The sequence below is a fragment of the Lissotriton vulgaris genome, chromosome 11, assembly GCF_964263255.1.
Source record: "Lissotriton vulgaris chromosome 11, aLisVul1.2, whole genome shotgun sequence".
NCBI classification, from domain to species: domain Eukaryota; kingdom Metazoa; phylum Chordata; class Amphibia; order Caudata; family Salamandridae; genus Lissotriton; species Lissotriton vulgaris.
Genome location: NC_141699.1, coordinates 1,068,212,131 through 1,068,225,138, shown reverse-complemented (window position 1 = coordinate 1,068,225,138; position 13,008 = coordinate 1,068,212,131). Strand labels below are relative to the sequence as shown.

At 41.8% G+C, this 13,008-nt stretch overlaps 1 protein-coding gene across 3 annotated transcripts in view; it reads left to right on the top strand.

The window, feature by feature from the left end:
• EIF4G1 (eukaryotic translation initiation factor 4 gamma 1) overlaps nucleotides 1-13,008 on the top strand; it is a 1,004,595-nt gene that overhangs the window by 215,652 nt on the left and 775,935 nt on the right. The gene's annotated exons all lie outside the window — the stretch shown is intronic.

Sequence of the window (13,008 nt, the reverse complement as noted above, 5' to 3'; positions counted from 1 at the left end):
ACAGAATTGAGGTGTGATTCATAGTTTGTTGACGAGTTTCTCCTCAAAGTGACCTCTACCTTAAACGGTCTGCAGTGCTCTAAGCCAGGCCCTAGCGCATTTCTACGCCGTCTGAATATGTCCTGAGAGTTAACGGAGCATATCTGGCCATTAGAAAGGCGGAGGGAGAAATGCTTCTTTTTCTCTCTGGCCTGTTGACGCCCATGCGATTGTGACTATTAGCTTGCACTGTGAACGATGCCTTGGCTCACGAACATCCATAGATACTATGATCTTCTTTGAGAGGTGTACAATTCTGCCCAGCTCCGCTAGCGATTGCTGCAAGCGTAATTCAGCTATTGATCAGCCCCAATCATCATCCGTTGATTGATTGCAACTGTCATTTATGAAGTATAGTTTTGTCATTGTACCTGCTAACAGCCATTTATTTTTTGTAGCAGTCACATAAGCCCCAAAAGGAGTGCTTCCGCTGATGTACTGTTGGACACATACAATGATGGAGTTTTTGTGACCCAAAGTAAAGCTCTGAGCGGTATCGCCATCGCCGGTGTGTGCTGTCTCTCCATCCCTACTCACGCCCTGTGCTGTGTTGCGTTCTGCCAGAGTCTCTCCCCTCGTTACCGCCTCCACTCTCTTGTCTGAACATGGGTCGCTGAACGCTGCCGCCTCTGCACATACCGTGCAGACACTCCTCTCCCGTTGGCTCGGCCGAGTCTGTTGTACCCTGCAGCTATAGCAATCCAAAGACACGTGAACCCGTCCCAGGCGTGCAGGCTGCTGCTTGTCTGTAGTCATCATGGTTCGATAGCGCCGTGTGATCGGCTCTACGCTGCCCTTTTTATTATTCAGGAATAGCCGGCGTTTACCACTTCTATTTTCCACTATTGTTGTTTCCTGGAAAGGTACTTACATTTGCACTGCACAGCGCTCATAGACATGAACCTAACTGTAGTGCTAAATGGTGAGTCAGCAACAGGTTGGCAAAGATAAGAGAACTAGATATCATTTTTGTGTGTGAGGGAAACGAGCACTGCTGACTCCCATGGCGTGCTTGTGTGTACGAGCGCTGCTCTTGCCCTGCGGATCGCCCTGTAGGACCTACTCTGCCCGTGGGAGAAGGATCCTGCCTGCTCCATCCATGTTCCTTGGGCTCGAGGGGAGCGTCACCTCCTGATACCCCTGAAGGAGGTGATAGTTTTCACTTTTTTACACAGAAGAGGTGTCTACCCATACTATTTAACTTGCAACACACGTCATCATCGGCAGCCATACCGTAGCAAGTCACGAAGACCACTTACAGGACTAGAGACAGGCGTGCAGGTTTTCTCTCACGCACAAACTAGAGGTACAGCATATGCAACGTGTGGGAAATTAAACATTTGTTACTTCTAACCACCTAGATGTGTGGCTATGTACATATATATTACACTTTCCACAACACCAACGCATATGTGCTCGTTTAGGTTCGATGCACAAGCTTAATCTGCTTTCAACCTCACACAAGTCACCCGACTTTTCTACCACTTGGAACTCACTACAACCAACATGCTTTCAACCATACACCCGATGGCCACTCAGGAAAACAAGAAGCGTGTGTATCCAACCCTGGGTTACTTGGCGCTATATAAATAACACAGTTGGAACTTACGCAACCCTCGAAGGTGTTTTAGGCCTCGCAAAGCATACGGAAATCACTATTTGAGTATCAATCCTGTACAGGAATAGGGAAAATGCACATAACGATACGATCTAAAGATTTGGTAAGGGCTATTTAAATACCAATACAGTCAGGATTTTAAGTGTGCCGGGTCCTGCCGATGCTCAGCACCAGCAGTTCTTAAAAGCTGGTGCTGAGACGGGCCCCTATCGGTCTCTCCGTTTCGAAAACATTATGTAAATATCAATACAATTTGCTACTGCTGTTGTTTATTACCCAGTCTAGCATACTACCTTTCAACATACAAAAGCCTAAACGTTTGACGTTGCCAATGCTTTGTTTTCCTACATTTACAATTTTAGAGGAACTCCTTCTTCTAGCATGGGCTAAACACTGAGCACATAGAACAAAAGGCAGTAGAGTAGAGCAGACTGATCAAATGACATCGAAGAAGGAGAGCAAGAGAGCCACTGAGGAAGCTAGCTATGGCGGCTCTGCAAGAGGGCAGGGCACAGAGTCCAAGTATGTATGAGCCAGGCGGCTTAGCCCACCCGATCTTCCCAAATATTGGCGGAACTAGGATCCAACATCCAGAACACCTCCCCATGTCTGGGAGAGCCTGAGGCAACAGGCTAAATCTCGAACCGTTCATGGTGGTCTTGGCTGTGGTGATCAAACATGTATAGCTGCCCTGAAGAAACCATACCAAAACAGCAGTTACTGCTGCTTTATTCAGGAGCTGTGGCTGTGGCTTTTTCAATTCGTCACAGCAGACCTGCCACCTAAATAAAAATATTTCACTGTGCGAACATGGAGAGTTGGCGGGGTTTCGTGCCAAGAACTGCCTGAGAAGCACATGTGCCCCCTCACCCCTCCAACCAACCATCCAAAAAACAAAAATGCTTGCTGAGGCTGGTGTTAATGTCCTGGGGTGTTTTCAGACACCCTGATGGACGTTGGCTGCTCAAAGACACTGAAGACTTGGCATAGTGTTTTCCAGCTTGTCTTCCGTGCCACCTTGTGGAACCGGCTCCTCACCGGGTAACCTTGAAAAGGAAGCCGATACCATGTGGTGCAGTCGGCAACCTGTGAGTTGGCAAGCCTGTCACAGCTGCAAGAAACCCACATCACAGTTGCAGCAACTGCAACAGGCAGATCATTTCATACAAAGAAAGCAAGTCACCCAGCACTGGCCCTTTCTTTGACATATGGGACTCTTGAGTATGAGATTTTCAGCTGGATGCTCTTCCTACATACACCCATACTCTTGCTTCCTTCTGACACTGTGAACATTTTATTTTTAAGTAAGCTACAACTAATTTATTACCACGTCCATTAAGCTATTGGCATTGTAAATGACAATGCATTTATTTATGTTAAAAAAAACATAAATAAAAATAATGTCCAGAGCAATGCCAATAGCTCTAACTTTAACAAAGGCAAAACCATTGCATTGTAAATGCTTGTTTTGCATTGTGTAAGGCGAGTCTGCACCATCCCAGAGTCCACTTCATGCTAATAGAAGTGCCTTTATCCCAACTTCAAGTTCATTTTGGTTATGTGGCAGTGAGACTTCACACCAGTTTGGAGCCTAGTTCTATTTTTGGATGACGTTGCTCATATTTCGAAGTTTCTTAATGCTTTTCATTCTATTTTCAAAAGATTCAGAGATTTCTCCTTGAAGTCATTTACAAGTACAAGCCAAACCCTAAATAGACTTGGCTGGTACTGCAGTGGTACCCAGGCCCTGTGCGGCCACCACCAGAAATATTGATATGGAGTGGTAGATACAGGCTGCAACAAAAAAAGGCACTTGAGATCTCTATAGTGGCTCTGGCTCATCAGTGCATTATTTGAATCCCGTCCATTAAAGATTGTAGCAAACATTTCGGTCCTTAACTGGTCTGTGGACACCAGTTGGCGGTGCCCTCTCTCCTGCTCATGTTAATCACCAGGATATATCCCTTCCTATTACCCCGCCCAAACACACTCCTACACACATCTTGATCACACACTTCAGATTTTAACCAGAGCAACAGCCTTTCCTTGTGGTGAGGCCCGTTCAGACCACATTTGTAGGGGTGTCTTTTCTAATTCCATCACCTTTGTACCAAAGAGGAGTGGAGTTTGGGAGGCCCAAAGACCTGGATCTGTCTTTTTGTGCTCTTTGCAAGAGCTTAACTCATACTAAAATCTGGGTATCTGAGTGAATCCAAAGTTTTCAGAGTATCTTAACCAAGCTAAATAGGAAAACACCTCCTGGACTTGTATGCCATGATGGCTTGCTATAGTCTACCTTGGAGGTTAACAGGTCTGAATGGAGTAAACTGGCTGCAGGTAAGTGTATGCCGCAGCCCCGGAGAACTAATAGTAAACAGTTTCTGCATAGACCACTGCCTAGTAAACCATTGACTGCACAAGACCGCCAGAACAGGCCTCATACATAAGCAGTTACACTTTAATTTGGTATTTTCTTACGTACTTGCAGATATTCCTGTAAAAGTTAGATTTCATGTAGTGGTAGGCAGTCTCAACTTCCCTGGAGCTATTAAGTTGTCAAAGTAACACAGCGCATCGTTTTTCTTAAACGTTTGGCAAATGTGCATTGCTTGCTGTGGCTTGCAGAAAGCAGCTAACGATCCCTAGAAATATGATCACACGTGTTGGGCCATCGCAACTATACCACGGAGGGCCATTGCATGCTTAGCGCCTCTATTATTTGCCTGAAGTAATCTCCTGGGAGTTACAAGCACAGATTTGATCTTGCTAAGCCCATACTACAAGCTTGAATAGCAGGAGGTAAAAGGTCCTAACAAACAAAATACAAGATTTGACAGCGGACATAACCGGAATAAATATCTAGTAGATAGTGCGGCCATTGGGGTCATAACGCTCTAATTGCGAGTGTCAATAACTAGGTTTAACAAACACGCAACAATCGGCAGAACCAGTAACTCAAAACAGAATGACAACCTACTGAACCAGCAATACAGCAACCAAGCAACTCAACCCACACCATCAGGAGAGTAAACCCTGCAGAACTGCCCGCGTAAAAGCTCCATAACAAACACTACCTCTGCACAAAAATGGCAGAGAAGAAGAAAAAACAAGTTTAAAGAGTGAAAGCTGATTTCACCCTACCCGCCCCCAAATCCTGACTCTCCAACTAAAAATAAGCAGGACATCAAATCCACCATGGAAACCATCCGAAAAAAACTTGGTCATACATGACCTGGAGAAATCCACCAAAAAGAATACTAATATTATGCAGAGTAAGATCTCTGCAATGCGTTAAGACATAAAAATTACCAACTGTAAGATTGTAGATGCAGGATCAGCCAATTGGAAGACTGGTTCTAAACTGACCAAATCCTTTCAGGCACTCAGTATCACCACAGCCTCAATGAATATGCTCCTCTCGGATTTGGAGGACCTGAACAGATGGGGGAAATTTTAATATTTTTGGCATCCGCGAAGGTGAAGAGGATTTAGTTGGATCATGCATCACTTTTCCGGGAAAACTGTTCTCACAACACATCTGGTTTTCTTCAAACCTCAATAATTCGACTGGGCACACAGGGTGCCTATGAGGAATTTCCCAAAGCAGAAATCTGAGACCGATCGTTTGAAAGCCACTTTGATACCAACACATTGAGCTGATTTTGGCCTTCATGAGGAAACAAAAGCACATACAATGGAAGGGCAACATCTTCATATCGCAGGACTATTGCAAGACCACGGTTGAGACGAGGAAATGCTTCCTAGCCCTTCGCCCGAGACTGCACAATATTATGTCCTAGTGTAAGGTGCTCCTTACATCTTCACGGACCATACTGCTCTAAAGAAATTTATAGACTAGAAAAGTCTATAATAGATGCAACCCCCCATATTGCCTTGTAACACGCCCAATCCTAACTCCTAATGTGTAGGTTTCTGTCCGCTCCAGATAGTGAACTGTCTCAAGACTCATGAATTTATACAAGGTCCCCAAATATGTATTTGGGGACATAACTGTTGTGGTGTATATGCTCACTAGTGTTCGTGATCCATTACTCTAGTTTAAAATTGTTCCACTGTTAACGCCACAGTTTGTCTGAGCTGCCACTCGGGAATTCTTAACCTGGTATTAGCACACTATTATTGCATGAATCCGACAAATGTACAATTGTACTACCATAATTCACCACTGTTGCAAGTGCACTACCTAAATACGCTGCATTTCAATCTCTACTTTATCTTGTGTTCTCTTGCTCCTAGCTAACTAGCACACTAGTTCATTCATCCTGAATTCTAAGGTTCTGTTCAAAATGATTAATATGCAATCATAAGGTCAACCTTGTCCAAAGGAATCTCACACTGCATGCTCAGGCTCATACTGACCTACAAGGCAAGAGTGAACTCTACTGACTCCAATAACGTACATTCACAGTGGCTCAATGTTTTCTTCAATGTTTTCAATGTGCTCATACAGGTTTTCAATGTGCTAATTGATGTTTTCAACGTGCTACAAGTCAGTTGGGCGTTATAGCTAACATTTGTAATAGTTGCAATATTGTGAACTCTTAGTAGAGTCATAAAGCCTTAATTGTTAATGCTTGTTTGCTGATATTCTAGATAATATAATCTTAGTAGGTCTATAAAATAAGGTTCTAACTGGTAACCATAATGCCTTCACTTTAAATTCTGGTTGCAGATATTTAGATGAGTATCTGTTTTCCTGGAGGAATGCTTCTTCCTCTTATCGCCATACGTGCAAACTATGTGGAGGGGGGGGGGGGGGGGATTCGTTTTTTCTTATTGTTTTCTAATTGCACTGTTTTCTTAAAACTTGTCAGCCTCAATTTCCATTCTGTCGGCACTCCCAAAGGTAAAATTACCCAATTTCACAACAGACAATTTGACAAATTCACTAGGAATGTGATCTCTACAGACATGTCTACATGATGATATTGCTTGGTCTCTTAGGCACCACTCATTATTCAACAAAGCGCACAGGTGCACTGATGAATATCCATAAACGTTGCTCACCCTAAGAACTACTCGATACTTTGACTCCTACTACACGATTCCTTGTAGTCTGGTCTATATAGACCCCAGTACCTTAATGGCGATGAGTTCGACAACTCAAGGCTATTAAATGATATCCCTGAATGTTAAGGGTATCAACCACCCAATCAAAAAGAGGAAAATTCTTGACATAATCTATAAACAAGGGATGATATTCTTTTGCAAGAAACTAAGATTGATGCAACCAATCTTAACTCACTTGGATCTAATCAATACTCTAATGTAATAGGTAATAGGAACAGAACCCCACAGAAAGACATTACACCTTTTACTCTCACCCCATAATTCATATTCGCGAATAGACAACCTTCTTGTATCTGGAAACACCATTCATTGGATTGACCAAACTACTATTGAACCAAGGATGATATCGGATCTTTCCTGCATCACCTTTTCTATTACTGATCTCCATGCACAAAAATAACCTCTCTGTAAATTTAATGATGATAACCATTTCATCGGAAAAGAATAGATTACTAATTGATCAGTCCATCAAACTTTCTGGAAGAAAATAAAATAGGTGATACACCTGACCTCATATGCTGGGAGCACTAAAAACCAAAATTATTAAAATAAGACCGCCATGAACAAGGAAGCAAATAACACTCTCCAGAAACTGGGGAAAGATCTTCGAATTGGAGAAACACATCTTTTCTAAGGATGATCTACCTTTAAATAAAATAGTGAACAAGAAGTACGAATATAATAAAATTGTAAGTACCAGAGCTGGAGTCTGGACCAGTAAGCAAAAGCATCAAACTGAATCTAACAAAGCAAGGTAAAATTAAGCATCATATCGAATATTCAAAATGCAGAGAAATACAATAAATGAGTTAAGACTTGCGCGGCTTCATTGACACCGACCCAAATAAAATAGCGGAGATATTAAAAGATTTCTATCCAATTATAGGAGAATAATACAACACTGGACTTCGCGAAGTGCCAAAACTACTTAAACTAGTGTAACCTGCCTGCTCTTAGAGAACAAGAAAAATCTTAATGGGCCAATAACATCTGAAGAAATTGTAGATCCATTAAAAAACCTAAAAACCGGGAAAGCTCCAGGCCCTATTGGGTATACTGCCAAATTCTTTAAGACCTTTGCCAATCCATTAATCTCTCCACTACTGAACCTGCTCAATCACTTCTCTGAAACAGGACAAATAAAGTGCAGCCCAGCAGTAGCAATCATTACTGTGATACCAGAAGATGGGAAGGACCCTTGTCTCCATAAAAATGATAGGCCTATTTCATTGATAGATTTGGACTGTAAAATGTACGCCATGATTTAGGTAACAGTATAAAAAAAACCTCTAAACTCATACACCCCACAAAAGTTGGATTTTTAAGGAATAATCTCTCCAGTGACACCAGGATTATGTCACGCAATAAAAAGCCAATCTTTTGAAATCTCCATCAGCCGCTATCACACTAGACACTGAAAGCGTTTGATTAGATGGACTGGTCTTACTTGAAAGCAGGTCTAAAAAATAGTTATCTAGGCGAACCTAATTGGGATGATCATGGCCCTATACTATAAACCAACCGCAAAGGTAAGAGCAGGGGGCATCATCCTCCCCTCCACCTCTTAGACCAAAAACAGGGCACAAGACCGGGCTGCCCACTCTCCCCATCCTTATTTCTATTAGCAGTAGATCCTTTTCTTTGTCCTTTTAATAGATAACAGACATTACATGTATACAATTCTGAGACCCCACAGTCAAAATTTGGGCCTGTGCAGATCTAATCTCTGAAAATGCAGGCAAAACTATCCCAGCCTTAATGTCCACGATACCAAGATTCTCAAACTCTGGATACCCGCTTAACAAAGACAAAGCTTTTTAACAACTTTGGCAACAAACAAATCCTAGGGAACACTGGCCTAGCATGGCAACCAGGGTGTATTAAATACTTTGGAATAGAGTTGGCAAAGGACCTAATCGCCACCCTGCAGAGCAACAAAAGTAGTCTTATCAAAAAAATCAACTCTTCTATATGGTGGGTCTCAAAGTTCTTCTCCTATTGGGAGAGAGTAGAAACCTTAGAAATGATCACTGATCAATTATCTAATCAGCATGCTCCCCTTAACCCTTTCTAATGACTTCCTTAACAAAATGTATAATATTTATAACTCCTCCCTTTCACAAGGGAAAAAGCCAAGAATATCACTTAAAAAAAACTTCAACTATCCAAAGAGAATGGTGGTTTAGGACTTCCCAACTTCAGGAATTATCAACTAGCATATCTCTGTAAACAGGGACTCTTGTGGTTCAATGATTTAGATTATTTGCCAATATAGGTGAATGTAGAGAAATCGCTTCTAAATAACAACTCACTTTCTGCAGTCTTAAAAATGACATTCAATCGCATACCATACTCTAAATATATCATCCAAAACCCGAAATGTGCGCTCCTGCGGCTAGACCACCTTTCGAGGATAAAAATCCAAAAGTCCATCCTGACCTCTCTATGGTTCAATCCCACTCTGAAAATGGATGGACAAATGACATACTGACCAACATGGTTGACTTGTGGTATTAATTTAGTCATAGACCTCTTTGAGGACAAAGACCTTTGTAGAGTCTGCAAACACGTAATAGTTTAGATCTTCAGACTTTTTTAAAAAAAAATTTAAATTAAAAGCTCACTTAACAAAACTCTCATTACGCCCCTTGCATCCATCCATTCTCATGTTGAGGGGGCTGCTCTTAAAATCTGGGCATATAGTTTCTAAAATATATAAATTACTCTCCAAGACCATCACTCTCCCGCAATAAACTGACATGGAAATCAGAACCCAACTCCAAAAATAATTAATTTGACTGGAAAAGTATACACAACACCCCTCTCAAACAAGACATCTTCACTTGCACTAACATAATACATGATCATTAATTGAGCCTACCGGACGGAATTTAGAATTTTGTTTTATCTCAACCTGTCACAGAAACCGACTTGCTGGAATTGCCAACTTCAGGAAGGCGATTTGAGCCATATGCTTTCCATTGCCCTGTTCTACAACATTACTGGGACAAAATCTTTGACTGTATAGAAAACCCTTTCAATATTGAGCCCTCTAGAGAATTCTCCTATATCCTAGGTTATCTAGATCCTCAACTACAAAACAAGGGTGACTTTCTTAGTTTACATGCAAGTGTAAGCTTTAAGTCTTAATTCTTAATAACTGGAAAAAAAGTCACCTTTAGGATGTGGCAAGAATAGCTCTCCTTTCTTCGAGGGCCTTATAATCTATCTCTACAACTATCGCCTTTGAGGTCACCAAATAGAAAGATGCGGGACACCCTGGGCGCAACTGTTTGATACGACCCACCCTGATTAACTGTATATCCATACTCCACTCATGGGGTTAGGTTGGTCCTAATGTTAACTGGTTGGCAATTTCCTTGAAGGATCAGACTTATATACTCAAATTAATGCTGACAATTTTTCTTCCATCATATCGTACATTTCTACCATTGGTTAAATGTTCTTTTCTATCCCTTTAATCATTTATGAAGTATGGACGATGACCTGCTTTATGACCTGAATCAATGTACTCTCCTAACTATTGAATATTATGTAACAAGATGCCTTAAAGAAAACCATAGATACAACACACATATTCAAGGTACTTAGACTTATATATAAGAATATAATTATCTCAAAGGGTGTAAAGATACTTTATCAGGACTATAGGCACAAGATATGTTAATGAATCAAGGTATCATTCGATGGATGTCTTCCATGTATGTACTAAAATGCCTTTAATGTCATTGTGTCTATTACCTTATGCATGCTATGTAGTACACAACAAGACTCTTTAATCATGAACATAGTCCTAAGTTATGTGATCAATGTATCAAGGTATGAGTCGTATTGATGTTTCAATATGTATCAGGATGATGTCAAAGCCATGATGTCCAACAGCTCTTTGCGGACTACAACGACTGGAGTCTCAAGTATACCATCTCGCGTGGTTCCGAATCCCTTTACTTTAATCTTAAACATCCCATTAGAAGCATGTCTTTGACCTGAAATAGGTTTACTTTCCTTCTGTTGTGATTTTATACTTTGTTTTACTTTGTGTACTTTGCTGTTTATTTTCTGGAAATCTTTATAAAAATTATTGAAATTAAAGAATTCTCCATTTTCCAGAAACAAGCCAAGGATTACATATTTACCAAAACCTCCCCTTCTATGTACTATTGTAACTGCACACCAACCAGTATAATACAGTGTAGTTGCCTGAACTGCCTTTTTCTAAAGAATACCTTGTTTTAGAAATCACATTTGTCATACCAACTGTCCAACAATAATGCATGTGAATGCACATACTTAACATCTAGCATGTAAAGGCCCTAAGCAAGGCTTTGTGGAAGTTTTTTTTTAAGCTGCCGAAGTACAAATTTACTTGGTGTTCTAGGTAGATATGTGATTTGTTGGTTTAAAGCGAAAACCTATTCAGCATGTTCGTTCACTGGTGCCGAGTCCCCTTGTAATTCCAAACGAGAATGACTTTCTGTATTAAGACAGTCTGCATTTATCCCACCTTGGTGTTGACGACGGGAAGCATTTTGGAACTCCCCTTTTCAGTCTCTTGGACTTGTAGTGCTAGGTCAGATCAGGTATGTTGCAAGTGATCATTGTAATTTTTGGTTTTCATACCTTAGGTGCCAGCACTAGCTACCGTAATCTGTGACAATCAGTTTCACAGTAAGAAGGGGATGCCTGGATTTCACTTGCAGTGGGAGCTTTCTCCTGCCCTCCTGGAGGCTATCTTCCAAAACCCAACTAACTGGTAGACCGGGTTTTGTAATGGTAATACTTTAGGGTTGGCAATTCTTTCTAAGACCGCTTTCCTGAAGAACTACCATTGTATACAGCGTGCACAAAAGTTCCACATAACAAACCCAATTTGCTGTGCCATAAAAACTTATATCAAGCATCGGGCCTGATGTAAAAGTCAATTTTGCAGTTGTAAATGCGATTTGCGACAGCAAAATAGTTTTTTATACTATGTACTAATCCTATTTTAAGAGCTGATAACCTTGTACTGACTCTAAGAATGGGATAGTGAATTGAAACCAATATGCAGTTTGGAAGGAGCATGCCTTCGGCATCGCTTGTAAATTCCAGAGCGGTATGTGATGTATCAGTTTTTGTGACTGACCTGATATCCAAACATTGATAAATGTGATTTATGAGTTGGGCTGGTAATGGAGTCACAAAGTGGAATGGGTACCCATGGAATCTTCTCATATTTGTGAATTGAATTTTGTTGTGGAATAGATGGTGGCGTCCTTTCCGCAGACGGCACGTTACTTATTCCGATGGTTGTCCGGCTGCGCAGGCAAGCCCGTCTGCGCCCGTCCGCGTCCCAGACGCAGCCGGAGCCGGGCATTTTGCAGGTTGGAGGCCATCTTTGAATAAGGTACTTATATATGACGGGGAAACTCTTCTAGAGCTAAGTTCCCGCTCTCAATGTAAGAAAGTTGTTAACATAGAGACGAATTATCTGAGACCAGGGTGCCGATACTGCAGTTGGGATAAATGGAAGTGTGTTTGTATATATATAGCTCCTTCTACCCAGAGGTCTCGTAGCGCTGTATCCATACCGCTGTGGAACCCTTCCTGGCTTTCCTGTGAGATGTCCACTGCTGGGGCCGTTGTGGAGATTAAGCAAGCTATTGCCCAGAGTCAGAGTGGGACCCATGATTAGACTAGGCATTGAGGCGAGAATTATCAGGTCTGGGGAGATTGAGTCCAAGAGCCACCGAGGTGGGAATTGAATCCTGGTCCCGGGCCAGACCTCTGCATCCGTTTCTGCCGCTCTAATCATTGAGCCACGCTTCTCCACAGATATCGTCAATGATATCTTTAGTATACATCACAAAGTCTATATTCAAGGACAGGAAGAGCCAGTTGCTATACCTGAGCACCAACAATTTATTGAGGTTCTACTTTTAAACTCTCGCTCACTTGATAAACATGCCTTTCATATCTGATATATTGGCTGAAACCAATCCTGATGTGGTGTCCGCCTCATCTAATCTGATTATAGCTTCAGCAATCCCCCCGGGCTACTTGATTACTAGGAAAGATCGGATTGGAAGCAAAGGAGCTGGGCTTGCCGTTATCAGTAAAGAGGACGTAGCTATTACCTGTATTCCCATGGAGGATATTGAAGGGACGGAATGTTGTTTTCAGGCTTTTGTCCCCCCATCAGTGCCTGGTGGGAGTCCTTGTGTATAGACTCCTAGGGCATGCAGGAGCTTTTGTCAAGT